At 42.1% G+C, this 12853-nt stretch overlaps 1 protein-coding gene across 1 annotated transcript in view; it reads left to right on the top strand.

Moving 5' to 3' along the window:
• Nucleotides 1-4106: 4106 nt before the first annotated feature.
• The window catches only part of ahnak (AHNAK nucleoprotein), a 31659-nt gene continuing 22912 nt past the window's right edge, over nt 4107-12853 (top strand). The window contains 2 exon segments of the mRNA XM_056439249.1: nt 4107-4319; nt 11517-11580. The gene's annotated coding sequence lies outside the window, so the exon portion shown is untranslated.

A 12853-nucleotide genomic window follows, 5' to 3' on the forward strand; every position in this document is an offset into this window, starting at 1 on the left:
GAGCTGAGCGAGCCAGCTGGTCATCACACACCACTTACATTCATCTTCACACAAGGGGAACTGGTTTGTTCTTTTTTATGATTCTCTGTACACGTGGAAAATAGTTCCTATCTCATCAATCTGCCTGGTTAACTATAGGAGACATGGTCAAGTGCAACGGAAATAAACAGCAACATGACCAGAAGTAAACAGCAGAAGAAGATATTGCTCAAAATTGATGCAGTTAGAATTTTGCAACCTTTTCGACTCATCTAAAGCAATAGCACACGTCTTAATTTGTGTGGAGCACGAGATGAATCTGTAGTACACTTCCTTTGACATCCTTTAACACTGACAATGCCTCTTTGATCGTGTTTATCTATTCGTCTGACTTCAGCAGTCACAGTATTGACAATGTTGCATTGTGTGGAACATGGAGAACTCTTCTATTTGCACACAATAAGATGTTTAGTGAGTACCGTCTTTCATTACTGATCTCGACAACGACTTTTAAGTTAAAAGGCATTCTTAAGTGACCAAATGCAGCAAACAAGATCAGTTCCAGTGAATGCAGGCCATTTGCATGGTTTTGGAGTTTATGTAAATCAGTATTGTGTTTGTTATACTCACTCTTTATATTGCTCTCTTTTCAGAACAGAGGGAATAAATCAATCCCGGGTGCTATCATTTTGAAAATGTGACACTTCTAATAATATAATTATTAAGTAATTCGTTACGTGTTCAAGTACTCTCAGAATAAATATTGTTCAAGATCCTAAAAGGGGAACAAAGAGAAGCAAACATTGAGCTACATTCTCAAATGTATTTCAGAGTAAAACCCTTCTAGTGTATCTCATGTTCTCACTAATTATCTTGATGACTCATACAAACAAGGCCGTGTGCCATGGACACTGTGTGCATTGTCTGAATTTAGGAATGAATTCCAGCTGATAATTGTGACACTTAGTCAGGGTAACACATGGGCTTTCTCTTTTTTTATCGCATCCAAACCTTTTTCAGCTATTTTCAAAACTATTGTTCATTTGCTTGGGTTGACAACTCTATTGAGATGTGTTCAGATAGTCCATTGTGTCTGATTAATCCTGCGTTACGCAATCAAATGGGCAACTGCCATCTGCCTCTTATGCCAATAATGGGCAGGATCTCCGATAGAATTCAAACAATCATTATATCCAGGTGTGGTGTCATTTCTGCTAAATAATTGTTTCACAAGTTACAGTTCTGCTCCGGCCAGTGCCACATGTGACTTCCCTTATCCTGCGGGAAACATTAATCATAGCCACACTGTCAAAAATACACAAACAAGCATACACAGGCTTACACACAGACTCACACACACATATTCAACCTTCCATCCCCATCTAATCCTTTGATTTTTCTCTCCTCAACAGTCTGAGCTGCCCTGTTTTCATTGTAGTCACGGGCCGTGAGTCATCCGGCGTCTGAGCCAAGCTATTCGCGCTGGTTCACTCTGGCTGACACACCTAGGACCAGGAAACACACCCATTCCCACCCTTGTATTCAACTCGAGTTACCTGCCACAAAAAGGTGTCTGAGAGGTTCCAGTTTGCTAAAACATGCCCTGCATGTGCATATTATTAAGGACATCTCTTTTTTTAGTTGTTTAGCTTTGTCACTGTCGCTCAATACACATTTTTGCTGCGTCATCGTCCATCTCTACTACTTATCGTTATCTTTGTTATCTTAATCTTCAACTCCTGTTTTGGATTGATTTAAATGTATTACATAACAGGTGAATTAATACGTAATCCATCTGTTTATCAGTCACCACGTCATCAGTGTTAGAAGAAAGTTCATAAACATGGTCATCATTCTGAGTGGTAACACAGTGTTTCACTGCGGGGTTGTTATTTGACCTTAAAGACTCAAAACCTACACGTTGTGAAGTAGCATGCCGTCTCCCGGCCTGTTTACATGTGCACACACTAGGAGTTGCCTGTCTGGAAGCGCCATTTACTTTGAGCTGAAACTGTTCTTCAAACGACGGCCACACCTCAGTGGCAGAGAGTCAAACATGTGTGGAGCTCAGCAAACAGGTGCAGTAGCAGGTCACTTTGTGTGAATATGATAATTATCTTTTTGCAGCACGGTTGAAAAGTACCAGATGGTCTCTAAAAGAATCATGTGGACATTGTACGTGATCTCGACAGTCAATACAATTAAATGTCATGTAATGCATGTTGTTCACCTACTCATTTGCAGAATATGATTTAATAAGAACTTTCCGAGCCCCTCAGTCATTGTTTATATGAAACACGGTTGCAGTCTATAGAGAAAAGCAATGCCGCTCTTCATACAGAGTTCTTTACAATCTCAGGGTTGTTTTGTACATAGATTGGATGACTTCTTTGCTTTTATCTCAACATTCTCACAGACAAATTCACACATGTGCACACACAATCCTTCGGGATTCTTCTTTCAGAAGAGAAAAGGACCCGGAAAATCAAAGCGGCCTTGCCTCACGGTGGTGTAATATTAAAGTGTGCGTATGCTCATTTGTGTCTGTGTGCCACTCCCTGTTCGATCTTTGCAAAGCCATGCAGGAACCTCCTCTGTGGACTGCTTGCATGTTTGCTATTTCACCTCGCTAAGCATGGGCGGGACATGTGCAGGGAGGAAAGGGGGGTTTCAAGGACACTGAACATTGGTGAGAGAAATGAACAGGCGCACACGTCCCATTTACAAAACAGGATGCACAAACCTATCCTAAATGAGTGATTTCCAACCAGGGCGACTCGAGTAACTAAACTAAGAAAAACAATTGGAATTCTGTTCTGCTGCTCAATCGCCAACACTTAATTACCACAGGGATGCACTGGCCAGCTGCATCGTGTCAAAGAATCCTGTCGCTCGGCCTCCTCTCCAGCTCTTTCTGTGTGCGTTTGAGGGCGTGCTCCTCCACAGCAGCACGCTCAGTCGCCAACGTGCGGCTAGATCAATTGCTTAGAGCGTCACACCCTCTGAAATGACATGTTTCACAATCGAATTAATTACATTTTAAAAGTTGAAGTGCTGTACAATTGAATGACTTTATTCCAATAAACATTAGCATAGGGCTAAATCGGGGGTTAGCTGGCAAAAGCAGGTACCCCTCAACACGGGAGGCAACAGCATTAAGAAAGCGGATAACAGCAACTTCATTCAGTACGCCAAAGCTGTAAGAGGAACATTAAACATGCCGCTCCTAGCAAGACTTCCGTGTAGGCATTGTTAAACAAAAAACTTAGATAATCCTGTCTTGTAAATACATACTTTGGCTTTCGCATGTAAGTAAAGGACTCACTACTTTTTAATTTTTGTTAATGCTAACTTTCAGTTAGTTTGTGTGCAGTAGTTCAAACACTGTAATTACATGTTTATGCTTTTGTCCAGCAGATCATGTGGTGTGCAACTCTGTTTAATTTATTCTTACTCTAAAAGGTGAAACAAAAGATTAGGAAAAACTATTTATTACAGTTTCATTCAGTTTAAACAGATAATAGAATGGCAAAAATGTAAGAAACAAAGATACAACTGTGAGCATTTCTTCAAGGCAGTTAAAGTTCGCAGCTGGCTGTCGGCTACGAGTCACATGCCTTGCATTCGCTTATACAGTCAACATGAATCTTCAAGTTTTTTATTTTTTTTGGCAGCAAAGATGAAGCACACAATATCCAAAGCGGCCCTGCTTGAATAATATATTATATGGATTCAAACAATATCTCGTCAGCCACTGCTAGTTGCTCACTTTTGATACTTTGACACTTTTGCCAAAAGTAATGTTAAAGTCGCAGACTGCAAGTAATAGTTTGGTGATAAATATAGGTATTTATTGTCCTTTCATTGAGTTATTTTATAGTAAATAACCCTTTCTCTTCATTTGTTAAAGCTTAAGTTACTCTTCCTGTTGCATGTCATCAGAGCCTTCTATCAGTGGGTGGTCCCACGGCTGCTGGGAACCACTCCCTCCCTCCCTCCTTCCCTCCCTCCCCTGAATTCCCTTCCTTCTGCAAACCAGGAGCCCGACCCATGCAGCTACATCTGACCACTTTTCTCAGCCCAGAGAAGCAGCAACACAGACCAAAAAAAAGTTAAAATCAACTCAGAGCAGAGGAGGGCGGGAGAGAGGGGGGAAGAAAACGCCCTGGAAACTTGGTTGATCGAGAAATAGGAAAAGAGTGACAGAATCCTAACAGACGACAACGTTGTGACTGGAAGAAGTGCTTTTGGTTGCTTGGTCTGGGGAGAAGGGACCAGGACACGTTTTCAAGGATGCTCAAGTTGGCGTGAGGCTTCTTGGGCGCAAAGACTGCGCACAGGTAAAGATGCACTTTTTATTTCTTTAGATTTAAGTGAATGCTTTAAAAAAAACGGTGTTCGTGAACTTTGTTGACAGCTGTGCTTTGCTTCAATGCTGCTGACGGGTATTGTTGCTGAACAATAGCAAATCCCGTACAATAACCTGGCTTTAGTTTAAACAACCATGCTGCAAAATCCAACATTCTTGTAATATTCCAGGCAACTGCGTGTGTGTGACAGATACTATTATAGTGTCTTTGTCCTACTTTATCTTGTGTGTTTGTGGATTTTGCGAGTCATGTTTTGTATTAAGAGAAAATGTGTATTATTTCTTGTGTTTTTTTCTGTTGTGCAAAGTGGCAGTGATTTTGGTTTGAATTTCAACATAAGTTTAAAAACTAAACACGATAGGGAAAGCAGTGAGAAGTGGGTGTGTATCTACAGCCACCACATGAATGCAGAGGGCCTGTCTGGAGTTGCGCACTTTCCTTTTCCTTTAACTGTGCACAATGTTTTTTAACCAAGGTGAATATGAGTGCTGAACCCGCTCTTTTAGAAAGAATACACCGTACCTCCATATGATTTAAGTCAAGAAATAAGAGGTGTACATTCTACTGACCTTTGAATACACATAATCACAAGTCTTTGGGATAGATCACTTTTTTTACTGCACAAGAATGTCCCAAACAGTAGGGAAGGAGCTTGAAGATAAAATGTCGGGTACTTTGAGTTCATGCTATTGATCAGGCGTTTCTCTTATCTGTCCAACGCCCTTGGTGAGGATTGTGTAATATAAAAAGTAACGGTAATTCTCTATCAACGCCTGCAGCAACAAGCTTGGGTGTGGATTCCTCCCTCTTCCCTCCCTCCACCCCCATCTTTTCCCCCTCCCTCCCTTCCTTCTTGCTTCACTGTCTCCTCACAGAGGCACACCCTTTAAATAAAAAAAACAAAAAAACATACATGCTGCATACTGCTGTCGCAACGGCTCCCTCTAAATCATACAGAGTTGCACAATTAAGACGACTGATAAATAACTTTTTTATCTGCCTATCCATTGTGTTGTCGGGTGTTGTATTATCAGCCACATGGAACAATGAAACATCTAATATGGGCATTTTAAACACAGTCTGTTGTTGTGGAATGTGGCAAACGCGTCTGAAGGTTCTTGATAAGACGTACATCTGTTTTTCACCAAGGCCCATTCCAGCTAGCGTCACACGGGAGAAAGTTGGCAACTATTACTGCTGCTTTGTAGCCTACTGAGGATTCTTATGACTTACTTTTTTAATATCTTGGATGAAGAGAGATTTCTCTGTCTTCCTTTTACCTTGGGTCTCTTAACCTGGGCACCCGGCCAGGGTGTGCTGGGGAGGAAAGAAGGGGCGCGGGGAGGAGAAGGAGGGAGTCAGAAAGGGAAAGAGAGTCAGGGAGTGAGTAAGTAAGGGGGGATGGGCGGGGTGAGTGCAAGGAGGGGAGTAATGGAATGTCGTGGTTTGGAAAGACAAGCTAATTGAAACCAGATTTGAGGCATGGAGGGGGAAGTTTAGGCTCGGCCCTTTTAGAGAAATAGAGAAACGCACTTTATCTGCCCGAAAAAGTTGTGGAATATTTATTTTTCTGCCTAACTTGTGTACATAGCATAAGCGGCACCTTTCCACGTCTGGTTCAAACCAGAATCATCACATATAGTCTTGTCCGATTGATATGATGGATTTGTTCAAGTTGAGGAAAAAGTTGTGGAAAAAAAGGACCCAATGTAATCGTTTGTGGAATTAAAAGTCTAAGTTCTCGTCGTGGACTTGCTCCACTGCTCATTCTTGCCACACCCAAAAATAATGTCAGCGTTAGGGAGAGCTGCTTTTTGCTCCGCTCTGCACAATCCTGTCTACAATGGGCACCTAACAGTACTGTACATTTCTCAAATTGGTTCAGATGATTGTGACACAGACTTCTTGAGGAGCCACATTTTGACACAGGTCTAAAAGGTGTTTATGTTGTAGTTTGTTATTTAAAACATTATATGTTTAGTGTACATAGCATTTAAAAGAAAGTCATGCTTTCCTTGGGGACAATAAACCTGTTGGTTCATGTTCTTGCCGAAAGGCTATGTATGGTTCTATATGAATATTTGAGCACTTTCATAACTGGTTCCTGAATGCCTGCAGCTAAAACGCTTGTCAGTTAATAACTGCATCTTGGCCTCGGGCGGATACTGTTTCTTTCAACAGAGCAGAGACTATTTTACATTGACACATGACATAATGTAGGACATTGTGAATTGCAAAAACCCAACTTCAAAAGCTTAATTGCTGAGTCATTGTAGCCGACATCGCGGTGCACAGTGTTGATTTTGATGCAGTTGCCACCCATGTGACAAACAGCCTCTCCACTCGCCTTAACCCTTGTGTTGCCTTCGGGTCATTTTGACCCGATTCAATATTTAACCCTCCTGTCGCCTTCGGGTCAATTTGACCCGATTCAATGTTTAATGTCGGTGTTCTTTCGGGAGTCAACAAACAAACATAAAGTACCTCACACTTAAACTTGGAAAACAATATTAATTCTAATAATTTTCTGGAGATTTTAATAGCTGGGGTCATATTGACCTCAAGGGTAAAATATGTTAGTAAATATAAAGGTAACAGGAGGGTGAAACATTGAATCGGGTCATATCGACCCGAAGGCGACAGGAGGGTGAAACATTGAATCGGGTCAAATTGACCCGAAGGCAACACAAGGGTTAAGGACCTGCCTCCTGACGGTTTGGAGGCTTTTAATCATGTCAAGATATTTCTCACAAAAGCACAGAAGCGATTATTGACAGGCAGAACGGGCGAGAGTGTTATCGCTCAGACGTGCCAAGTGTGAAACGGAAAGGAACGGGTCTCGATGCCACCTCCTCTCGCATTTCCTCATGAGCTTGTTGAGCGGGCGGTTGGAAGGAGGGAGGCCAAAAAGAGGGATGGATGTACTAGTCAAAAGAAGGAAGGGGAAAAAAGGAAGGAAGGAAGGAAGGGTGGTTGTAATTAAGCTACATATGATTTTTTTGAGTACTTGGCATTCATGCAGAAGCAACGCTCAGCTTTTGGAGATTCTGCAGTTCCAGCAGCCTCCCTGAAGTCCCACCCAAGAGATCGGTTAAATGAAACAATAGCAAATGAAGTTTGTTTTTCATACAGCTGCAAATCAACAGCAAACGGCAGTGTGCGATCTAGTTGGGAGTGTTTCTAGGCAACCCGCCCATCAGCCACTCCCTTCTCGCTCATCCAGTACCGGTTTGTAATATTTTAGCATGTCCTCAGGTAGCTCTGTGGAGCACCCATCTTCAGCATTGCTTGTCTTGTTGTGGAGGAATAGTGATTTGAAAAGTATGATGGAACAGTCGTCATAAGCCGCATATAAATCCTCTGCAAGTCACACCCATGCACAAGCATGCAATTCACACTCATTGTGGCTTTAAGCTCCGTGAGGTTTATGCAATCATGGGATTTAGAAAGGGTGTGTATCACTATTTGAAGGTGATAACTTTTGCCACTCCTCTGTCAGACATCCGCTAAACAAATCCATCCAAAAGAGATCAATCACATATAACTGTTGCTATACTGCATGCTCTCCACTAATTTTATGACATACACCCCAGCACCTAGAAAAGCTGTTATCTGGCCCTCGCAAGCAATGACACGCATCATCTGTTACAACAACTCTTTGGAATGGTGCAGACAAAATGTCAGGGCAGCACGGCTCGGAATGTAAATTCAGGAATACATTCAGCTTTGTTTAAGTTTTCTTTATCCGCCACGAGATACTCCAGAATGGCACGTGATCACAATCCAACACACTCTTGCGCTAAACAACTCTGCACTACTGCTGCGGTCAGAATGCATACACATACTAACACTGTGTGCTTCCAGCGCTACAGCTACGGACGCCTTCTGTCTATATATACATTCTGCCATCTAGCCTCCTCTTAACCATCTTGTCTGCTGCTCCATGAATGGACTTGCATGAGCTGACAAACTAAAAAGAGTTGAAGTTGGGCAGTTATGGTCTATACTGTTGCTATGTCTGTAAACTGCACTTGACCTCTTATTTCTGTGCCAGAACCTTTTAAACGTCGTCATGCTCTTTTTCTCTGTCCGTGTAACTGGTTGATCTTCAGCTGTGCTTGTCATCGTCCTATTTCTTATGATTTTAATTTATCGATGTTGGCTTTTAAAACTGCCCACAGGCACCAGCCGAGGATCATCAACATGTTTGCAAATATGTTGCTTTTGCTTTTTTTGCATCGCCCCATATTCCGTGTCATGTCTCAGAGTCACGGACTCACAGCCTAAGCCCCTAAGAAGGCATGACAAACTCCCCTTAAAACATCGCACAGAAGGAGAAAATGGAAGAAACCCCGGAAGAGGAAATTCAAAGTGTGATCCTCCCTCCTCGGATGTCTAGAAGTGTGAAAGAGAACGATGAGTAATGACAGGCACTATGATTTATCTGCTACTGATTATCTCATAAAGCATAAAACAGTTATTTTCTTATCCTTTTGTGAAATCGAGGCTTTAGAATAGAATTTAGATGAAAATGTAGACATAGTAGACTCGCAACCCTTGATTCACTTTGTGATCCCATAAAAGAGGATTTTAAGACTCTTTTTCAGTTTTTCCATTTTGTGTGCAAATCCTTCCAGAAACACAATAGTTTAATCAGCAGGCGAAGTCGGCGTCAGCGGGCAGGCTTTGGTTTATGTATTGTGGTTTGGTTGAGGGCTATGTGGACTATGGAGTGCCGAAAAGAACCATTTATTTTGACGTGCATTCCTTTTACATGTGTCACAGATGCATGTCCTATCTGCCTTTTGGAAGGAAGAGTTAACCCTAAGCTGGCTCCCACTGGGTCTCTCTGGGTTTGTGTTGTACTTGCTGTGTCAAACGACAATGGAGAGAGACTAACGGGGAGTTTATTTTGTTTTGACAACACAACTGGTTTGGTCTCTGCTGGTCTCTCTATTTCCCTCTCGGCACTGAGGCCTTTTTATTTTATTCATAATCAAATCACTCACCAGCACCACTGTGCTCGATTCACTTACAATTGAGCTGTAATCGTTGTCACACTGCCACTGTTTTCTGTCCGCCAAATAGATTACATTCGACAATCAACATGATAGATTGTCTCCAGCTACTTTGATAATGTTCCAGTGTACTGTGACCCGATACAAACTGTGCAGGTATGTGCCATGGATGATGATGATGATGATGATGGTGACATGGATTGTGAAACTGGGATCCAGGGTTGCTTCTCAGTCTATATTTTTGAGCGCTTATTTCAGGGTGCCTCTAAACTTGCATTTCTGACTGAATGCGGTGTTCCTGTTTATTTGAGCAGAACCTGGAGGTTGGGGGTGATGGGCGATGGCAGGGGGTGGGCACTTAGGCAGGGTTCGCGGTGGGCGGCATAGAATCGGAGAGTCGCAGAGAAAGAGGACATTTCTTTGGAGTTAGTCACTGTGGGGAGAGGCTGGGCTCCCTTCCAGCTGGCCCGGCGGCTCGATCAAGGAATGTGTGTGACTGGAGGCCTGGGTGGGGCTGAGCACTGAGCTGCTCCCTCTGTAAGCAGAGCGCAGGGGCAAAGCGACGGGATCCACCTCGTGGTATTTCTACTCTTCAACATGACATGTGTTTTTATTACCACACTTCACCGCACTGCGCATGCATGCATGCGTGTGTGTTTATGTAGGGCCTCACCGAGGTATCGAGAACAGAAGGTGTTTTTGTTATCTTTTGAGTCATGTATCTGGAAGTCGTTACAAATCACATTCATGAACAAATCCCTCAAAAACAAGTCATAAGCACCTCTTTTACACTCAGAGATCTCAAATACTCTTTATCTAATTTTAGTTTGGGGCGCGAGTGATCTAGTTGGTTATATCTCATTACCTTCAGTAATTTAACAGATTATTGACAAAAATCAGACTTTGATATTTAGTCAGCCCTTTATCTGAACAACTCTGATTATTACGTCTCTCTACCAGGAATATGGGTGTGAGAGTGTACACAGCTGCTGTGGAGCAAATTTCCCTACACAAACATAATGACAGGCACAAACTGGCTGGCATTTGTCTCAGCTACGTCCCATCTATTTCAGTATAAGGCCCGTTCAAAAAGGTAATCAACAACCCATTCTTAGGCAAAGCTTTGAAGCGTTTTACAAGCTGTGCACTAATGTCGCTTGGTTTAAGGAGCATGTTTGCTTTCTGTCTCTCCATAGCGTCGGTATTACATATGAGACTGTTTAGAAAGAGGTTCAGAGTCATTTGGACAACATTTCCTAGCGTAATGAGCGACTTCATTTGCACATGGGGGTCTGGGGAGGCGAAGCGTAATGATGGGGTTGGAGAATTTTTTCTGAGAGACATGTTCCCACTGGTAGATGCCTGCCTCTACACAAATGAAGTCTGGTTCTGTTTGTACTGAGACTGACAAAGAGAAGGCTTTGTTTCACAATATGCAGACGGGTTGTCGCAATAATCCTTGTGAGTCTGGAAAGATGTCGGGCTTGTCACAGCGGGTAAAAGTAAGATGGACTTGGTCTGCAGAATGACACATAAATGATGAATATAGTCGCAACATTTTAATTGACATATTGATTTTTGTAGCTGCCCAGTTCTGTAGTTGTATATACCTTGGCAGTGCAGTCTTGTCTCACAGTCATCTCTCAAGCACTGAAACTAGAGCAGAGGAATTCACACGCATATTATTATTCTAATAAAAATTGCTACTTTTTAACTCTCAAATTCCAAATTCCATCTAACTGAACAGAATCCTGTCTATATTTTGTGTTTATCTTCTCATCTGTAGAAATGAGGGTTGGATATATTTTCTAAAAGGGAATATTTTGCATAATTACTTGCCAGGGTCAGTGCTTCTACTTCACTTGGTTTAATAATTAGAGTCTCTGATGGATGGGATTGGTTATGGGAATGACCATTGAGCGTGGACATGAGTGAATCCTGGATGTATTTGGCTTTATGTGTCATGTTGGGACACGCTTCTGAAAACAACGCTGACTTGTATGTGATGAATATCTGTCAAACATCTGACATGTTGAGTGTTGTAATGCATGATGAATTCAGGGTAGGCTTCCATGATAACAGTACAACATATTGACTTATTGTTTATGTTATTTAAATCCCAATCCTGTTTTTGTTCCTCTGCCCACAGAAGCCAAGACAACAAGAACCACAACATCAGACTGAAGGCCTTGGCCTGGCTTGAGCAATCTAAGGTGAGTGTCCTTTAAACACAATGCAAGAGTTCCACACAACACATCTATTATTGGTTAAGTAACTAAAAGAAAACATCTTTCGTATTCCCCATTACTCCAATCAAGGCCATCTAGTCAGTGTCCCCTTAGAACAGTGTTCTATTATTCGGCCAAACGCCGAAGCACTGATGGAATGCTTTTTGCAAAGTCTCCTTTGAACCTGGAAGGTCATTCCACCACCATTCAGCTGTGAAAGACCTGCCTTGTGGAAACCTGACACTTGGCTGCTTCTGCCTCCTCTTTGCGGCCCTCCTTCCTCCCCCAGACACCACCTGTTCTGCTCGAAACGCTTTACCCCTGTTATGAAACAAATTAAAGGCCTGACATGCCCATACTGTTTTAACTTTTTGAAGTTGACAGCTGTGGACAATTTATTCCTGAAGAGTCGAAGAATAGCATCAAAAGCTAAACCAAACCCAACACGTATGCATTCCAATGGCAGGCTATATAAGAGAGGCCTATCCAGAGAAGCTGTGGTTGTACTCTAGTAGTTCACAGAAACGTTTGTACCTCTGGTTGTTTTCACATCCCTCCTTGCTCAACACACATACCAGGCCATAATAAAACGTGATAGATAAACAGGCTCATCTGTTTCTTTTTCTTTCGTGCCTCCATGGTTTCCTTCAATGCTTCTTGCAAAAAATCTAATTATGTTTGATCTACAAATATGTATTTGATGACATCACTTATTAATTAAATTCAAGACCATGTGACATCAGGAACATCCATCTTAGGCATGTCAGCGAATGAAAGGGAAAGAACAGAGGACTGGCTGATTCTCATGTTGACTGATTGTTTTCAGCCACAGCCAAATCATGTCTTATGATCTCAAGAGCCGAGTTTTACTTATTTAGCATCTGTTTACAGCACACTTATTATCTAATCATATGATCTTTGTCAAGTTAATTGTTTCTCTGTGCTCTATTTCCAAAAGAGGTTATGCTATGCAAGGACATATTTTAAGCTTATCTTTTTAGAGGGATTCTTATACTTGAGACTTATAGAGAGTGAAGCCTTCAGGGACAGGCCCTCCTTTTCAAACATACTTGCCCTGTTTCATCCCACCTCTTACTGTTAATATGTATGCTTACATTTCAAAGACAGTTTCACAACCATTACTCCTTCTTTCTCGCTTACTATCTCGGTAACTTTCTCTTTATTTTAACCATTTCCTCTTCTCACATCTCCCCCTCTCACCAGTTGCTTCCTTTCCTATATTGCTGCGAGCCTCAGC

Source organism: Pseudoliparis swirei, chromosome 19, assembly GCF_029220125.1.
Source record: "Pseudoliparis swirei isolate HS2019 ecotype Mariana Trench chromosome 19, NWPU_hadal_v1, whole genome shotgun sequence".
NCBI classification, from domain to species: Eukaryota; Metazoa; Chordata; class Actinopteri; order Perciformes; family Liparidae; genus Pseudoliparis; species Pseudoliparis swirei.